We start from the raw sequence: 20,268 nt of genomic DNA, 5'->3' as shown, positions 1-20,268 counted from the left end.
GTAAATCAGAAAGAGCAATATCCAGCCTTCTAAAGCTTTTTGAAGATGAAAGTAACTTTTAAAGTCTATTTTACTTCTTCTAAAAACAAGTGTGATTTTAATACTGAAACTTTTTATAGGAGAAAGTAAAACATAAAGACAAATTATACTCAGAGCTCAGGTAAGCAACAACTAAAAGTTTATTGTTTGAAAGTAAACATGAATCATAATCTCAGCAGGTTTTTATTCATTAAAGTGAAATATTAAAAAAAATTCTAGCAATACTGTCTCCCTGATCTTTTTCAGCCTTCTGATACCTGCATTTTTGTAGTGGAGTTTCTCATAGATTGTCATGTAAACAAAGTAATGTTATTGTAAACTGTTCTTCTTGTTTATCATTCCTCTCTTGAGGAGGGACTATTGACAGACTTCTAGTTTGACCGGTGTGGTTGGAGGGGTGTCAACCTCATCCTCCACTCTGTGGTCACTGTCCAAAATCTATAAAAATCAAAGCAGAAAAATAAACTTCCCTCTTTTTGCCCTGACGACTTGACTGCGTGTGTGTCATTCATTTTGTGTCCTACAGCGACACAGTACCACAAAGGTAGCAAAAATTATTGAGTTTTCCAATTCATATTTTCACAGGCTACTTGGTTTTCCTCCAACTCCTGGCCTTCCTATGCTTCTAATACAAGCAAATAACAGAATCATTTCTTTCTCTCCTTCTCTGAAATATTACTGAGATTACTGCAAAAGACATATCCTTTTGAAATTTACTGAATTCCGGTGCTCTCTAACAGATCAAGCCAGCTGCCCAGTAGGGCTAAGAGAAGGTGAATACTCAGATCTGGTACATCAATGCTCAAGTTGAACAGAAATCTTTCTTCCCTTACAAAGGATGGAAAAACATAGCATTGACACAGCTAAAAATCACAGGTAAAATCCAAAGTCATAGGATCCTAAAGTACCAGCTTCTGTAGTCTATAATATTTTACCTTTTATTTGTCCTTTAAGACTCCACAGCAGTGATTCTGTTTTAAGTACTTAAGGAATATTAAGCCATGTTCCCAGATTTTGCCTATAATTACTTATAATTCTTCCAGCTATTAAAATGTTTCTTGCTGCCTATGTAAACTTGCAGTTTATAAAACCTGAAGAAGTTATTACTATTAACTAAGTTAATCAAAGAACATTATAAAGAAAAAGAGGCTTCAGACATTGGCAGTGAATAGCAGGTTGCTATTGACCACAAAGTATTTCAAATGGCATTTTCGCTTTCATTTCAGAAAGTGGAAACATGTCAAATGAAAAAGAAACTAAAAGAGCAACTAAAAGGGCAAAAGATACCCCACCCATAAGGCTATACAAAAGCTAAAAGGACAGTGAAGGAACTTTTTTTTACATTTAAAATATATATTAATCAAACAGTGAGACCATAGGACACATTAAGACATTTTAAAATTTATCATCACATACAATATTTTACTTTACACTACTATGTAAGAAGACTAAAAATAAATCCCCAAACATTAAATTTTACTGATATGAACACATATTTGAATGGCTACAATTAACTTCACAGCTTCATTAACACAAAGGTAAACTTGATATTTTATTTACAAATCAGACTCAATATTTAAAAACACTCAAACAACACATTCTTCTCAGTGTATATCCTTTCTACATCATACACATCAAAGGATAAATATTCCAAAGAAAACACTTCAGAGAAAAAAAAATGAAACCGTTAGATAAAAAAGCTATTTTGGACCTCTGAGAATATTTTTATTAGATACAATAAAATTTCTTCTCCAAGCATGTTTCATGCAAAGAGTACAGATACACACCTAACATCAAAGTTGTTAGCCAGGGATAATAGTGGTTTAATAATGTCTGGGACAATAATCAGAAATAGCAGGTGAGAGCATGACACTAAAACAACTGTATTTTCCAACTTCATATTTTGCACCTTTACAAACAGTGCTGCCTGATGTAGTAACGACTGTACACTTTCAGACATCTCACTTTCTACAAAAAGCCCAGACATCACCCTGGAATTCTCTCAAGTTGTTTGGGTCAAATATTGCTGATCTCCAGTCACGACTGGGTCAATCTTTAAAAGGATGACAGCAAGATTAAGGAATATGTACTCAGGAAGAAACAGTGGCTTCCTGACACATAATATTCACCTCAGTGAATACCAAAATTCAAACAAGTGCCTCCGCATAACAAGGAGGCATAACAGTGCCTTTGTGTGCCATGGTTCACATAAGAGACAATTTCAGCATCTTAACTACGGAAGTCACTAAACAAAGAAAAAACCCTAGAAAATCAAATAATGAAATTACAAATCATTTGTTCAATATAGTATTAACCCTTTCCACATTTTTTCACAATCTTAACCATGCACATGGGATTAAACACCAGCTTGCCTAACACCGTCCCTGCTTTCATCAGCTGGAGAAGCGTTTCCCCTGATTATGCCCGATACTGTTCTGGGATGATGTCAAAGATGGGGCTTGGCTCAATGTGTTCATTTTAGATGTACTTTGAGATAGTTACTAAGGATTGCTGTTGTTAAAAAGAAAAAAAAAATTAAAACAACTCTTTCTAGAATAACTCATCTTCCTTTTCCAAGAACATAAAATGTAATTCAGTTGTTAAACTAAAAAATGTCTGTAGTTTTACACCTCATCACCTTCGCTTTTACATTCCCTGCAGTGAGAGACAAACTGTATTCCAAGCAACAGAAACTATGAGACTTGCTTTACACGTGGAGATGTACTAATAAGCAAATTTACAACTTCAACATATGTAACATGTATGTTCATTTAAACACTAGGCATAAGCCACAAATACAAGATGGAGATGGTGGAGGTGTCATTTATTTAGTTTTGCTTTAAGTTTAAACCCCCTTTAAACACGGGGCTCGCCATACCTCTGTTACACACCATGCCATCAACAGAGGTTGAAAACAACCTCAGGGATTTCAACTTACTCTGTTCCAGAAAGGCTCATCCCAAAAGGAAGGTAAATAGGGATGTACGTGTTCAAAGGAAGGAAAGGGAGGATGAAAAAAAAATATGTAAGTGAAAGAAAGAAAGAAAAAAATTTGAGCTAATGACAGCTAAGTAACACACATATTGCATCTCATTGAGGATGGCTGAGAGGATGTGGGATGCATTTCAGCAAACATAAGTGCTATAATAATACATGTGTTACATGTAATACACAAATGCACAACTGCTGGGCTAAGAGCATGCTGAAGTACTTGTTCAGATGGTAGTAAAAAGTCGTCTCTGTAACATGCTCCTGCAGTGAACAGCAAGCACAGACAAGGATAAAGCCCCCAGTGCGATTTACTGGCCTTTACATGGAGCAATTCTGTGAGGTTTTTAAAGACTCACAGGGATGTGTTCAAGCACTCAAATCACTTACCATATTTATAGACAACAAACAAATGCCTCAAATACTGTATTATTCCCCAGTTCTAAATAACTGGATGCTTATTAGCCACTCAGCACTGTAATTATCCTTCATAATTAATGCTGATTTCCTTCAAAATAGGGCTTCAATAAGCCTCAAGGTGGGAACTGAATAATTTTGTATCTGGAGCATTCTCCCAAATGTTTTTGGAGAAAACAATAAACATCCCTTTTGAGAAAAACATAATCTATTTCAGCATTTACAAAGGATCTCAAATGAAATGAAATAAAAGACTAAGCCAGGTACACTAATCATTAAGACCCTGCCTGTACATTACTACTCAAATCAAAACAGAGGTGGCATGAGTAGAGTTGCTGTCTTACTTCTTATAAACCAGTAAGTCATTCAGTTTTTTTACAGCAAAGTCATTCGCAATGTTCATATTACCTGCAAAGACAGGATGTCAGTTCTGAAGTAACGATCTTGCAAACATCAAAATTCCTTCTCAAGGATGTCTTTAGTAATTAATTATGGCTAATAAAATCTTTGCATCTTGCAGACAACACACAGTAGCTGTGTAAGCAAAGTGCAACTTATGCCAAGATTCGCATTTAATCTTACAGAACAATTATCCTCTGAAAGCACTGAAGCAGGATTTCTCATTTGAAGAAAATATTAATTTTTTTTGTGTTAAGCAATTTTATCACTAAAACTGGTAATAAGAATGGTAATGCTGGCAATCTGAAACAGAAAATCTGCAAGCACCTAAACTAGAGAATTATTTTTCAGAACAGAAATATGCAGTTTTCAACCAGCTAAGAATAAGCTGTAGATTCTACAGCCCTTCTCATAATAGACAAGAAAATTAATTTAATTGTCATGTACTATAAGTATGGAAATGGGCTTAAAAGAAACACAGATTTTGGCCAACTTTGGCTATCACTAAATGAAAAGTTTCCCAAACTATCAGCTATAAATAAAGTCATCCTATTTCCAGGAGCTTTTGAGTCAGACTTTTTACCAATGGATGCAGTAAATAATACAGAAATACATAGAAAATTACTCACTACATAAAATAAGAACTAAACAAATGCATCAATTTGTCCACACAAATGCACCAATTTAATTAAAACAATGCAAGTGTATCGTGCAACTTTATGTGTTTGCTGTGTTTTGCAATATTTGAATTTATTGCATTCATTTAATTTTTATAGAATGCTTGTAGTATTTTCTAAACTATGTCCTTTTTGCTTTTTTTATCATTCAGTATGTTATTTGATACCTGTCATAATTTTTGAGGAGGGAAGGAGTAAGAATGTCATGACAGAGTTTGCAGAAAACTCTCTAGTTAGTATCTTTCCAATAATACACAGCAACTGGAACCTGAAAGCTGTGTATTTTATCCATAATTTTTCTAAAAAGTGTTTTAATTCTGAATACACTATACTACCCCTTAGTCTTTCTAGCACTCTCCCTAAAGGTCCCTGTCAGAATATATAAACTTTTCCAAAGGTATATATGTCCATATAAACAAACCACTCATGGTCTAGCAGTCCTTTTTATCCTTATTGGATCCTTGTCACAGAACACTTAAGGTTCAGTCCAGATCAGTGGTTAAAAAGTTACAAGTTTGTATTTCCTATTGGAAAAGCAGACAGAGGCACATCCATAAGACAACTCACTGATCTAATGTGGTCAAATACTGAAGTGTAGTGAAGATCCATACAGAGTCCCAAAAGTCAACCTGTCAAGACAAGCTTTTCAGTCCAAATCATGCCAGACTTTTGGGGATGCTTTCCCCTTCAAAACTTTCTCCTACTGCCTGGAGGCAATACTACCTCCTTCCCCACAAAGAGAGTTGTAAAGAAACCCAAGGTTATAACAGATACACAATAAGCTGTCCCAAGCCAGACCACTCCCCACTTGATTTAGCTTAAATATGACTTAACGTTGGTAGGATATAGGGGTGAAAAACATCAAAATTTCAGCCTAAAAAATTAGGCAAAAATTTATTCAAGGTCTGATTTGCATTATAAGTATACCCCTACAGCCTGAAAACATGCCTATTTCAAGGCAGAAGCTCTTCTACAAAGGAAAAAAATAAGTTAATTAAAAATATATTTAAGCAACACAATTGGATAGATACATAGTCACATAACATAATATTATTAAAGGCAGGATCCTTTGTCTTCACTTCAGAGCTCACATTCCACACAGGCACTTCAAACAGCACATCAGCTGTTTGATGACTAGCAAGTAACAGCTTTCTAATTGATAATTTATCATTACTGCAGTTTAGAATTAGAACTTTTTTTTTAAAAAAAGGTAGTGCTGCAATGTTACAAGTGCAAATTAGAATCAAAAATAACAAATGCTGCCAATCCCTCCTGGGCTGTCCGTCCATAATGCTAGACATATATGCAAGAGGATATTTTGAGAAAGACACCTGTACAATTTCCTACAGTGAGGAAATCCCAAACCATTTCAAAGCTTGCAAACGTGTCTGCTTATTACATAAGAAAATGAGAACATAAATTGAGGCATAATATTATTCTTGGCGGATATAATAAAAAGGAAAATAGCCCCATTATGTCTCTAGTGATTTGAGGAGGTTAAAACAGGATTTTTCCAGCTGTACATTTTTTTTAAATGGCTGCATTTCTCAAGTCATAGTCATATTCTGCTAGAATGTATGTAAAATTTCTTAAAACATATTTTAGAAAATTGTACTGTAAGCTAATACATACATACATATTACACAAGAATCTCATGTTGAACAGTTAAAAGCCTTTGAACAATTATTATGAGTATTTAGAATGGGACATAGGCTGCCCATTCATATTTAGAGAATCAGCTTTTAAAGATGCCCCAGAAACAAAAATATGAAGAAAATTATATAACCAAGTATTTTATTTACATTCATGTTTTGGAAGCAACATCGATGTGTACCATGATGTCCTGCTCAGCAGGAAAAATTCTAGGAAAGGAGAAGCAAGGGGTGTGGGGAACAAAGACACATCCACTCATGGGGTTTGTCTTCCCAAGCACCTGTTAAATGTCTGCTATTTTCACTCCGTTTCACAGCTAAAGGGAGCAAGTGAGAGGTGGGGAGGTTGGCATTTGGCTACTGGCTGGGGTTAACTCACCACAAATAATAAATTTCTTACAAGAAATTGAAGAGAGGACTTTCAGAGATCCTCTTAACTCTTCCCTAATCTTTCAAGGAGAGGGCACATTAGAATAATGGAATCATTCAGGTTGGAAATACCTGCAGGATCATCAAGTCTAACCTTCGACCAAATACCACCATGCTCACTAAACTATATCATGATGTGCCAGGTCTACTCATTTTTTGAACACTTGCTTCACCTTAGAGCAGCAGCTAAGACTAATGTCTTGCTATTTCTTGAACAAATTAATCAGAATCCAGTTTCCAAACAGAAACTCACTAAGTGACACAGTTCAGCAATCCTCATCAGTTTCAAAGAAAGGAGCGGTTGTTTAAATGGCTGGTTTATAAAATATTTGAATGCAGGCAAGTAAGTCACAATTGTACAAAGTCAGATACTTATTCTCACCACTTCTCAGAAGCCAGTTTACAACTGGAAAACTGAAATTTCCTTCACAATTCACCTGACAAATGCTTCAAAGTTCTGGATAAAATGAAAGGGGAGAGCCAGCAGCTTTTCTATCCCTAAAATATCAACTAGGTAAAACATTCTGCACCTTCCTTTTAAAGTTATTTTTCTCTAGCACCCACTAGATTTAACAAGACAGAAAAAGAACAAGAGTTTTATTTCGCATCTCAGAGCTGCGCTCAGCAACAGGTTGGCCACCACACTCTAGTCCACATGTTTATGTACTGAATAAAGACAGAAAACACCAACTGCCCTTTCTGCAATACTCAAACAATCCACATTGCTACTGAAGCCTAGCTCTTTCTTGGCTTCACTCTAGTCAAAGGGATTTTCATTGAACGATACACAGCTGTGTACATCTTCAGGAGGAATATCTATGTCTAGAATAAGCTCAAGAAACACCCAGTATAGGGATCTTTCACACCACTCGTTAATTCAGTGAGCATCATGACCACAAAACCACAGGGTGCTGCTACTGCTTCTTTCAATCACATTTTTAGGTGTCTGTGCAGTGTTGGGGTGGCTTGACCCTGGCCAGCAGCTATGCTGCTGACTGCTCACCCCCTCCAGTGGCACAGGGGAGAAAACAGGAAGAAGAAAAGAAAAAAAAACTTATAGGGTTGAGATACAGACAGTTTAACAGAGGAAGAAAAGGAAAAATACCCCACAAGTGAAGGAAAAAAATGCTCACCATATCCCACAAGGTGACCAATGCTACAAGCTCCAGTTTACTAATCTCTAAAAACCAGACATCCTGAAAGCAAATAACCCATCCTTTCTTCTTCCTCTACCTCTGTTTTTATTTCTGAGCAATACACACTACAGCACATGCCACTGGGCAGTTTGGGTCCACTGTCCAAGCTGTGTCCCTACACAGCCTCTTGCCCACCCCCTTGCCTACTTGCTGGGCAGGGAGGGTGGAAGAAGGCTTTGATGTGCAGGCCAGAAACAGCCAAAACATTGCTGCACTATCAACATTGTTTTAGCCACAAATCTCAAGCACTTTGAATGTGATGAAAGTTAACTCCTAAAGCCAGTATAGGAATGTGCTCACATTGACATTGTGCAAACAGAGGCAATCAAATTCCTCAGAGACAGAGACGAGCATAAAGAATGCCCTGACTGTGCATCCGTTTATGGGCTGTGCTTGCAATAAACACAAAATTGCTCCTTTCTGTGATGTGATGAGGTATTTAAAAAGCAAGAAGGGCTAAATACACAATGACTGACTATTGCTCATAATGTAAGAATAAGGAGGTACATGACAAAACTTAATAGTTTAAGGTGAGAATAATACCAAGTAGAATGCCTTTCCTACAAAGACAATAACTGAATTTGGGAATTCATTGCCACAAGATGCCAAAAAGACTAAAAGTTCAGGTATACCTAGATGAATTAATGGACATCAAATACCTTGATAGCCTCTGAACACAACAGCTTAGAAACAGATAATCAGTTATTTAAATCATGGATTACTAAAAAATAATATGAAAGTGAAAGTATAATTGGATTTGTCTTCCCTTTTTTTTCAGTAGATCATCTAAGCACATCCTACTGGCTGCTACAGGAGAGAGACACTAGACAAACATTTTATTTGAAAACAGAGCTACAGGGTGAAATGACAACAGAGATTCTGAGGATTATAGTTTAGGATTTAGGAGTCTAATGTCTCTCAATCTGTTTCTGGGTCCTACCCTTGTTTCCTTCTCTTTTTAGTTCAGACATCAGCTGTTGTATTTCTAACAAACATCCAGCTACATGTTATAGGTCGTTAGTTAAAATGCTTTTGATTAGGTAAGCTTATCTGAACTAGAGAGTAGATTTTGGTCTCAGTTCTCTCTTCAAACATTAAAGTGTAATTCAGTTAAAGAAAATGTGTGGGCTAGAAAGTGCTCAACACCAACTTCAACAATTGTTACTACAAACAATTTACCAGGAAAACAGTAAGCTGTTATTTGGAGTAATGAGGACTTCAATTTTCTACAGAGAAATTTTGTAGGAGGGAGAAATCTGTTCAGCACACAAAACAACAAAACGACCATATCAGCTAGAAGTAATCCCACCTATAATAGCTTCCAAATAAAATTTACTTTATATCTACCCAGCAAAAGACAACATGTGTCTTTCCTTCCCCCAACCACCTCCACACCCCACTAGCAGCTCCTGTAAGTATGTAACAGAAGAGGAATGAAACATGCAAGAAAAACAGGGACCAGCCTGAGCTCAGTTCAGTATTTATAAAGGATAACTTTTTCAGAGAAAGCACTGTAGGTCAACAGGACCTGCAGAAATATATGCCAGCCTTTTATGAAGGATGAATTTTCTATTGACTCTGTAAAAAAATATTTTTCAACTATAAATGTTCTTCCTGAAAACAGAACACTACGCAACAGAAACCTGAAAATTATACTGACAAGCAAGGGACTTGCAACTGCTTTAGAGGCTAAATTAGAATAATTTTGATCACAATCACAGAATGGGTAAAGCTGAAAGGGACGACAGTGAATTATCTGGTTCAACCTCTCTGCTCAAGTAGGCCCATCCTAGAGCACAAGGCACAGTGCAGACAGTCTTGAGTATCTCCAGTGAAGGAGACTGCACAACCTCTCAGAGCAACTTGTTCCAGTGCTCATTCATCTACACAGTGAAGAAAGTCCTCCTCATGCATAGGCAGAACTTCCTGTGCATGAATGTCTCTCCACTGCCCCTTGTACTAGGGCTTGGCACCACCAAAAAGAGCCTTGATCCATCCTCTTGACACCTTCTCTTCAGACAGTTATACACATTTATGAGGTTTCCTCTCACTTGTCTCTTCTTGAGGTTGAACATGCCCAACTCTCACAGCCACTCTTCGTAAGAGAGATGTTTCAGTCTTTTAATCATCTTCATAGCCCTCCACCAGACTGCTCGAGGAGCTTCAGGTTTAGCTTCAAAGCAAGTTCTGTAAACACAGAACTGTCAGAATAAAACATTGTTGTTTGACAATTTTTTGCCTTCTCTCTCATTCAGTAGAAGTCGTGACCTAACCTCTTCCAAAGGCCAAGCCAGCTTTTAGAGAAAACTGAGGTCTAACATGTAAACTTTTGGTTTGGTTTGTTTATACAATGCATAAAGGCCCTAGCTGGGTGTTATCTGTATTCCGATATAAATCTACACAAGCACTTTCAAGATGATGCAAGTTTACTCTCCTCTGGCCAAAGCAAGTCAGATCCAAAGGAAATAATTCTACTGGAGCATCTGCTGAAAAGCAGCATTTAATCAGACTCACCACCTGTTATCATCAGTGCCATCCTTAGATGAAGGACAGTTTGCATCTGACCTGATGGCTGGTTTGGTTTTCTTCCTCCTAAAAATTTAGCTCTGCAACCTACCATGTGGACATACATAACCCTTGCTGCACCGTCTCTGAAACTACTTTTTCTAGTCACTGGCTAGATTCAAGTCAAGTCTATCCTCGGGAAAGTAACTAAGCCTGACTATCAGATTTCTTCTCTGCAGAAATTATGTTACTGATTTCACTTGAACGGTACTACTTTACAGTCAATTGTTTAAAAAGTCGTAAGACTTAAAAGGTCTACACTAATGTTAGTATTTTAAGAACAAAACCAAAACCTACATTCAGAACTCACAGAAGGTTTTAAGCAAAGGTATTATTTGAATTCCAATATGACACACACTCCTGAAGCACCTGAAATGCAAGCCTTAGGACGCTCCAAGAATGTCATGTGTTCCACAAGCAAAGCTGCCACTTTACCACTACCAGCCAAAACGAACTTGTACCCGAGAGGGAAGAACGCTCTATGTGACCACATGCTTTTTTCGTTCTTCATTTCTCGTTCTCTACATTTATTAATACCAGTAGGCAGTACCGAAAGTACACTCGACAGCGAGCGCCGTTCCCATAAGCGAAGCCCCGAAGGCGCCCGAGAGGAGCACAAGGCACCGGGGCCTTCGGGAGCGGCCTTGCATCACCCGCCGCGATGCGCGCCGGGGCTGGGCACGGCCAGCAGCACTGCCCCGGCCCCGGCCCCGCTGCCAGTCCCGGCCCCGCTGCCCGCCCTGCCCGCCGGAGGAAACGCGTGGCCCCGGCGGGCGGCCCGGCTGCCCCGAACGCCGCGCCCCGCCGGCAGCGCAGCGACGCCCCGGCCCCGGGGGCTGCGGGCAGAGACCCGCGCAGCGGCGGCGGGACGCACCCCCGCGCCTGGGCAGGCCGGTCCCGGCGGCTCCACTCCGCACCGGGGTGCCGGACCGCGGCACGCACGGGCAGCGCAGAGCGGCGCCCTCGGCGGGGCCTCCCCGGCGGCCCCCACGCCGCGCCCGCCCGACCCCCGCCCGCCGCGCACCTGCCTTACGGCCCGCCGGGTCCGCTGCCGCCAAGAGCCGGCGCGGCGCGACACTGCCGTACGGCGAGCGGGCGGGGCCGGGGCCGGCGCGGCCCGCGGGACTCCAGTGCCCGTGGCGGGGCCGTGGCGGGGCCGTGCCGGGCGGTGCTGCCGGTCCCCGCTGGGCCGCGCTGGCCCCCGCCCGGGTCTCCGCGCCCCGCCGAGCCGGCGCCGCGCTCAGGCCCACCTCGGCTATAGGCCGCGTTCTCTGTGCAGCCGAAACGCGTCTCGCCGGGATGTCGCTGAGCCCGGTCGCCCGCCCCAGTTATGGCCAGCGTGGAATATGCCGTGAGGGCAGCTCCCAGCAGGATTTCACAGAATCGCAGAATCAATTATGTTGATAAAGACGTAATCTTTAGTTCAGCCTATGACCGAACCCAAACCACCTTGGTAACCTAAACCAGGTCTCCCAAGTGACACGTCCAGCCTTGCACACCTGCATGGCCGGGGGACACTTCACTTCCCTGAGCAGCCCATTCCAGAGACTAATCACCGTTTCTGCCTAGAAATCTCTCCTAATGTCCCAACTAAACCTCCCCTGGCACAGCTTAAGACGGTGTCCTCTTGTCCTGTCAGTAGTTGCCTGGGAGAAGATGCTGATCCCCCCCTGGCTACACCCTCCTTTCAGGCTGTCATAGAGAGCAGTAAGATTCCTCCTGAGCCTCCTTTTCTCCAGAATAAACCCCAGTTCCCTCAGGCTCTCCTCATAACATTTTGTGCTTCTGTGTCGCTGCCTCGGGCTTTCCTGGATGTGGGTGTCTGTGGCCTCAGAGCTCTTTAGCAGCTCATCCATTCCTGCACACTTAATTCTTGCCAAACCATGTGTGCACCTCAGTGTGTGCCTGTAGAGCTTGTCTACACTTACTTATTCATTTTTATGATTTTTGAAGCAAGCTTTCTAAATAAGGACCTATGTCCTCAGTTGTATTGATACTGTATATATGTGTAAGGTGATGCTTTTCAATAAAGAGCTGCTAGATATTTAGTGGGCTAGAAGTGCTAGGCATTGCATGAAATTAATTTTGCCAAATGCAGATGATTTAACATAGACTCTTACTATGTGCCTCAAGAAAAAAAATTCTCGTTTTCTTCAGTATGTACTAATTCTTTTGGAAGACATAGGACGTATGAATGTGATAAAAAAATATTGATAGAGAAGACTTTATCTTAATATTACATTCCTACTACATGGAAATCTATGTCTGTGTTCAACTTCTACATTTGCTTAAGAATCAATGGAATGACACAGGTTCTTTCCATCTTGCCCTGAGATCTAATGAATTGTACTGTAAAAATTATCAGTAAAGGGAGCATGAAAAGACCAGCTGAGGTATAGAGGTATATATACTAATGTTTAAAGTCACCTATAGGGAGATATACAAGGTGAGTACAATTTCATCCTATTTATTCACCTGTATGGACAGAAATGTAAATTGTGGGAATCAGCTTAAGAGGAAGTTGTGTCTTGGGGAAAACAAATAGTTTTTCTTATTTCTTCTTGTATCAATTGTTTGATGATACCATTGATCTTTAATAATCCTTTGCTTATTCTCTTCTGTGTTGTACCAGATCTTTGTCAGCATTTCAATATTCATTAGTATCTAAATCTCCAGTTCACCGTCTTGTCCTTTGTTTGCCTCTTATGCCTCTTGCATGTCCAGTAAAAAGGTGTAAACAGTCTTTCTCCACCTTTGGATCAAATCCTTCTTGCATAGCCACATGAGTAGTTCTAACTCAAATTTGAGAAAAAAGTTTCAGTCAGGTAGGCTCAATATTGTAGAATCTGAGAAGCAAGAAACACATCTGAAGTTTACAAAATACCCTGGAAATTTACAGGAGTTAATTCACCACTGTAGTCCTCACTTCACGTGTTTGTTAACCAAGCAATATTGCATTCAGAGTCAAACCAGTGTTGTTCACCTGGAGAAAAATGGGCACTCACAAGACCAATCCCAGTTAATGGTCACTGTGAGTACTGCCAACTGGTGACACTTGAGTTATTGTCTGCAAATGCATTATAATTTATGGACTATTGAATTGACTCTTTTGTTTCATTTTAACAACTAAAAATTAATGCTTCTATGTGAGCCATGAATTTTAGATACTTGAAGAGTACTTCAGATTCAGAAAATAAATAGATTAGTAATTAAAATAACCTTGTCCTTACTTTGACAATGGCAAACTTATTAAATTGCCATCTTTAAAAAAATCAACAAATTCAGCTTCTGTTGAGACTGTAAGACGAACCTATCAGACGTCCTTGAATCAGTATTAATCTCTGCTGTGATGAGAGTAACAAGCATTCAAAACTAACTGCTCTCTGCAGATGTCACTGTTACCAACACTGGGAGAAAAATCTTAAATCAATGTTATTATGTGACAATAATGCAGGTTCCTCAGAAAACATTCCAAATCTCTATTGCCCATGATTACAAAGTAATCATATCCTGCATGCTGCAACTGCTATGCTAGCAAAAGTCAGTGCGTTGGAGGTGCTGTTATTCAAATGAGCTGTAATTCCTTACAGTCATCTTGTTTCCATAGATTTTAATACTTTATTTAAAAGTCACCGGGAGGAGAGACTGACCTTGCTCGATGCCAGGTGCCTGCTGAAGCCACTCTATCACTCCCCTTCTCGGCTGGACAGGGCAGAGAAAATATAACAAAAGGATTGTGGGTTGAGATCAGGACAGGGAGAGATCACTCAGCAATTACTGTCAAACGCAAATCAGACTCAACTAGGGGAAAAATTAATTCAAGTTATTACCAATCAAAATCAGAGTAGAATAATGAGCTATAAAACCAAATCCTAAAAACAACTTTCCCTCATTGCTGCCTTCTTCCTGAGCTGAACTGGATTCCCTAATTCTCTATTTCTGCTCCTGCCACTTGTGCAGGGGAACAGGGAATCTGGCCTGCAGCCAGTTCATCACACATCTCTGCTGCTCCTTCCTTCTCAGGGGTTGGATTCTTCACATCCATCACCTGCTCCATCATGGGGTCCCTCCCACAGAAGACAGTCCTCCATGAACTTCTCCAAGGTGAGACCTTCCCAGGGCTGCAGTTTTTCATTGAATGCTCCAGCATGTGTGCCTTCCACACTGCTCCAGTGTGGGACCCCCAATGAGACCACAAGTCCTTCCAGCAAACCTGCTCCAGTGTGGGCTTCCCACAGGGCCACAGGCTCCTTTGGACATCCACTTGCTCTGGTGTGGTTTCCTCCATGCACTCCTCCACTGTGGATGTTTTTGGGTTGCGGGGGGACAGCTGGTCTCACATGCAGTCTGCATCATGGGCTGCTGGGAAATCTCTGCTCTGGTGTGTGGAGCACCTCCTCTCCCTCCTTCTTCACTGATGTTGGTGTCCTCAGAGCTTTTTGTCTCGTGTTCTCACTCCTCTCTCCAGCTGCAGTTGCTGTTGCTCAGGTTTTTTCTGTCTTCTTAAATCTGTTATCACGGATGGGCTACCTTAACACTGGCGGGCTCACCCTTGGCCAGTGGTGGGTCCATCTTGGAGTTGGCTGACACTGGATCTGTCAGACACAAGGGAAGCTTCTGGCAGCTTCTCACAGAAGCCTAACTCTGTACTCCCTCGCCCCTACTACCAAAACTGGAGCACAGAATACAGTTGCACAGACATTATGAGTGGTCTGCAAGTTCTTAAAACTGAATATGCAGTGTATCATAAGAAAATACTGCTGAGAGAGATATAAGAAAATAGATATCTACTGCGGCATAAAAATTCATAATTCAAATTTGTTCCTTGAGACCTGAGACTTTTATAATGTCATGCAGGCTATGTATATCGTCTCCATTATTGTTGGTTCTTATGCACTGCTCTCTGACTTCAATCTATTTATGTTATCTTCTACTGGATATGAATATACCTGGATTTAACCCCAGTTGCTTTCCTTTAGCACAGTGAGTTTTCAAAGCAGTCTTAAATTTTGTCTGTAGTTTTTCAAATTAATTAAGTGGTCTGATACTTCTTCTATGCTGGTGAATATCTATGTAGCTAGAATGGAAAATGTGTTTCTTGTTAGTCTCCATTTATTATTTATTATTTGTTATTTTGTAAGTGTATTTGGAAGTGCAACAGGATTGCTTGCTTCACAGTATGGATAAAGGGTATAGAAACACACACATTATCATAACTTGACAGAATTCTTGAGTGGCAGTGCACAAATCTTCTTTGTTTCTTTTTTTCTTTCTTTCAGTTATTGAGCCTAAATTAAAACAGTTACAAGATTCCTAGTAATCCCCACCACTACCATTTTAATTAATGCTTATAGAATTAATCATGAATGAGTTTACATATATAGCGGTTAAATAAGGAAAACATTATATTTTTGAGGTTTTTTTTCTTTCAGAAAATAAAAAAGCATGCTTTGTTTCAGAAAAGCCTTTTATTTGCTTTTTAAAATAAACATGTCATAATCTAATAGAAAATTTTAACTATTATATCCAACAAGAAGCCTGAACTTAGAGAGCATCAGAGATATTTTAAAAATATTTCCCAATATTGATTTAGAGAATAATTTTGGGAATCTTCTTTAGCCATCATGTTTCTGTACCTTGGTCATATATCTAATCTGATAAATGCTTGCATAATTTCAAGACAAATGCTCTATGTTGTGTTTCATGAATTTGCATTGACATATTTGCCAGCTCTTTATCAGAGGAAAATGAAAGAAGAAAGTAAACCAAATAAAAACATCTATTCATTTGGAACATGAAACAAGTAACAGTTCTTTTCTGAAAATCACCATATGCAACAGTTTAAAAATAGAACAGAAAGGAATAGGAATAGGAATAGGAATAGGAATAGGAATAGGAATAGGAATAGGAATAGGAATAGGAATAGAATTGAGTAGTTTTAATTGGAAGGGAACTACAATGATTATCCACTTCAACTATCTGAACAATTCAGGGCTGGCCAAGATAAATCATGTTATTAAGGGCATTGTCCAAATCCCTCTTAAACCCTAACAGGCTTGGGACATTGACCACCTCTCTAGGGAGCCTGTTCTAGTGTTTGACCACCCTCATGGTAAGGAAAAAATGCTTCCTTGTGTTCAGTCTAAACCTCTCCTGGCACATCTTTGAACTATTCCCACATATCATATCACTGAATCCCAGGGAAAAGACCTCAGCACGTTCTTTTCCACTTCCCCTCCTCACTAAGCTGTAGGGAGAATGAGGTCACCCCTCAGCCTCTTTGTCTCCAAACCAGGCAAACTTGACATCCTCAGCTGCTCCTCACAGGATATGATTTCCAGCCCTTGCTCCAGCTTTGTTGCCTGCCTCTGGGCACATTCAAGGACATTCATATCGTTCTTAAATTATGAGACCCAGAACTGCACACAGCATTCCAGGTGATGCCACACCAGTGCTGAATACGGTGGAACACAGCAGTGCTGAATACAGTGGAACATTCACCTTTTTGACTCTCTGTGCTGTGTTTGATGCATCCCAGGATGTAGTTTGCTGTCTTGGCTGCCAGGACACACTCCCACCTCTTGCTGGATCTACTACCAGCTTGCACCTCCAGATCCCTTTCTGCAGGGCTCTCCATCCATTCCTCTTCCAATTTATACTTATGCAAATGGATAGAGTAAAACTTGGAAGAAATTGACAACTGATGTTTGTGGCAGACAAATTATCGCCAGATTTTAGTCTTTGTGAGAGATATTAACAAGTTTGAGCACTCGTTGTTGTGGTGCATTTTGGGTATTACCAAGTTTCTGCACGCTTCTGTTCTTTGTTTTACAATGGTTTGTCCTGTGTACCCCATCTTAAACCTTTTTGGTTTCTGCTGAGTGATGGGTCCTGTCCATCATTTTACAGCCTTGCCCTGAAGCCTGGAAAATTCCAGGAAGGCCATTGAGGGATTGGCAGGATCCTGGTTCTCCCCCTCCCTCAATCTGATTGATTGGTTCTATTGATTGTCCTTTGTGTTCTGTGTCACTCCACCACCTTCTGGATTGGTTCCAGGCTGTCCCCTTCCCCTTTCCCCACCCCCATACTTAAGGGAGGGTCAGAGGGGGAAACTTGCTTTTGTGGATTCCTCCTCTGGGTGGAATAAACCCCTGTGGAACCTCTCACAAGAGTCCTCTCTTCTTCTTCGCTGTTGCTCACGCCTCCTGCCAAAGGTGAAGACCTACAGGATGGGAAAGGTATCTTAGCAGACCAAACTGTACCTTTTAATGCGAGCTCGGTGCCAGAGCTGGCCAGAAACGGGACACAGGTTCCCGAGAGAGGCACCGGCACCCCCGCGACTTGTAACTTACCTAAATCTCTCCACAGAGCTGATCTCTTGGATAATATTTTCAGTAAGCAGTCGTGAAATATAGAACTATTAGTTAAACCCAAGGAGAATGCTAGAACTGAATTTCATGTTTCATACTTCGTTAATTTATTTTAAAAAAATATTTATAAACTAGGAAAAAACTATGTGTGTGTAATGAATGGGACCTGCTCAGAAATACAAATCAGAAAGAATCTATGTTGGTCTGAAGTATATAGACAGTGTCTTATTTCTTGCTTCTTTTCATTCTTACATTAGTGATTTTGAAAGAATGCACATTAAATTATTCTTTTACATGGATAATTTCAATGTAGTGCTGAAGTGAATTGAGCTGAAAAGTAAAATCATCATGGTCAACAGGCTACATACCCGTTTAGGCTGATATCAATTGTTAATACTGTTGAGTCACATTTGGAACCTGGTGAGTGGACCTAACCTGCTTCTCTGTGACCTGGTGGCATAGAGAAAAAGTGGCAGAACTGGTTCTCCCTCTCAGTTGTAGTACTGCAATAATTCGTACTGTTTGTATTTCCTTTAATAAGGTGTCAAAGAAGAGCTGCTGAAGAAAGTAATTTGTTGACCAAAGTATCAATATCTTATCTCTACATACTGGATAATGCTGAAGAAAGGCAAATATAAGTGATTAATTCACATAGTTTGGGGGAAAATACTGGAAAAAGCAATATCATTATGTGCCCGTTGTGCCTCCCTTGGCTTGCCCTCCCCCCCCAACCCCTTCTTCTTTATGTCAATGAAAGTTTGTAGTTTCAAGCCACGAATGCTAAGGTTTATTCTTCTGTATTACTTATCTCAAAAACAGTAAGCACTCTATGTTTCCAATATGATACATTCCTCAAAAGCAAGGTTGTTGTGTTGTAGGTTATGCAGTCTGATGGTGATACTTACTTAGACCAGATCAAATTCATCTAGAATCACCTCAGAATACTACATCTTCCCAAGGAAGTAAGAAAAGGTTTCTCTTCTAGCCAGACACTGACCAAAACATCCTTTTCTCATTGTAACTGATAACGGATCCTCTTAAGGCAAGTCCTGAGTGATCAAATCTGGAGAAAGGTAACAGTATTCTTGCCAGATTCTGAAAATGGGACATAATCAGAATTTGCTCAGTCAGCTACAGTTGCAAATGCCATCTCAACTCTGTTTTCTGCTTACTTATTCAAAATACCACAGCCTTGCAGCAAGATATCCCTGTGAGCTCTGCTGAAAGTGGAGCATCTTTTGCAATGCCAGGTGCTAGGCTGTTGTCTGTTATGCTGCTACGTGTTTGACATTCTGGCTCCTATCACTGAGCATAGTGCCCTGAAAAAGAAGTTGATTAAGGGGTTTGTTTCAGAAATGAATATGTGAGAAGGATTAGTAGCTGTTAGAAAATGGCAAAGATCTGCTGTAGCTTGATGCTTCACTCCTTACACAAACTGCTGATGTGTGTGTGTCTTTGTATAGCTAGACAGAGGAAAAAACCTCAGGATTTTATACAAGTTTCTTTCAGATATCCAGATTATTGTAGTGCCTTTTTTTGTATATATAGTAGGAGGTCTCTTAGAGGCTTTTTAAGTATCAAAAGAAACCCAAAATGTTGTTATTGAAAGTTCTGCTGGCACAAAATGGGATAGTGCTGTAGGGATTCATGTCACATACACTGCAGGGTAGGAGGAAGCTGTTCCTACCAGCAGCAAAGCAGAAGCACCAGAGACATGATAATTTCTAGACATGATAATTTTAAGTCCTGCTTAGTCACTAACTTGGAGAATAACTTCAGGCAAGTAATTTCAAAAGATATTTAAAAAATTGAGAATATTTCAACATATCAAATCAGACACAGATGTCAACATTGCCCTCTTTGGAAATGGATTTGTCAATGAAAAGGAAAAACAGTGAAGTTGAGAAACAGATAACTGCTGCCTGAGGACACTTAAGAACAGAGCTGTCCCAGTACAAGATGAGTAATATCTTGTGCTTTGTAAATTGCTGAAGCTGGTGTGTTCATTTCTGACAAAGGACAGTTGTTAGAAAGAGGTCAATAAATAGAATTTTGAATAGTAAGTCTTTTGTTACGGATGCCATAATTTTTCACATATTTATTCAGGGGAATTCTATTAGCCAAAAGACTTTTCAAAGTACTTCTGTTAAAAAAGCATGTTGAGATGTTCCTGCTGAGATTATTTCTTTGTTCCTCATAAAGGATATATAAGAATAATCCAAGTGTCCTTGAACACCAATAAAAAGCATGATTTTTGATGCAATCATCATGTCCATTTTCCGTTTTGAAGACTATTCAGGGAACCAATTACTTGTATTGGAGAGGACAATTGTCATGTGAACTGAACAGTGAGACCCTTTGACAGAATGGTCTTATTTAAAATGTTACCAGTTAGTTTGACTAGAGGGATATGATGGAGTTTTTTTGTCACATGCTCACACATTTCTGTTAGATTATATGGTAAAAAGCTGGTCTGCCCACACAGAAGGGAGCACAGAGAGACAGCAGCTGGCAAAGGTACTAGATTTATGTCCTT

The 20,268-nt window shown here is 39.9% G+C and overlaps 1 protein-coding gene across 1 annotated transcript in view; it reads right to left on the bottom strand.

Moving 5' to 3' along the window:
- ASCC3 (activating signal cointegrator 1 complex subunit 3) overlaps window positions 1-11,426 on the bottom strand; it is a 253,462-nt gene extending 242,036 nt beyond the window's left edge. The window contains exon 1 of the mRNA XM_083857723.1: window positions 11,387-11,426. The gene's annotated coding sequence lies outside the window, so the exon portion shown is untranslated. The remainder of the gene's footprint in view (window positions 1-11,386) is intronic.
- Between the last annotated feature and the right edge of the window lie 8,842 nt (window positions 11,427-20,268).

The sequence above is a fragment of the Zosterops lateralis genome (assembly GCF_965231275.1).
Source record: "Zosterops lateralis genome assembly, chromosome: 3".
Taxonomy (NCBI): Eukaryota; Metazoa; Chordata; class Aves; order Passeriformes; family Zosteropidae; genus Zosterops; species Zosterops lateralis.
Note: the sequence above shows the minus strand (reverse complement) of the source record. Positions and strands in the feature narration are given on the sequence as shown.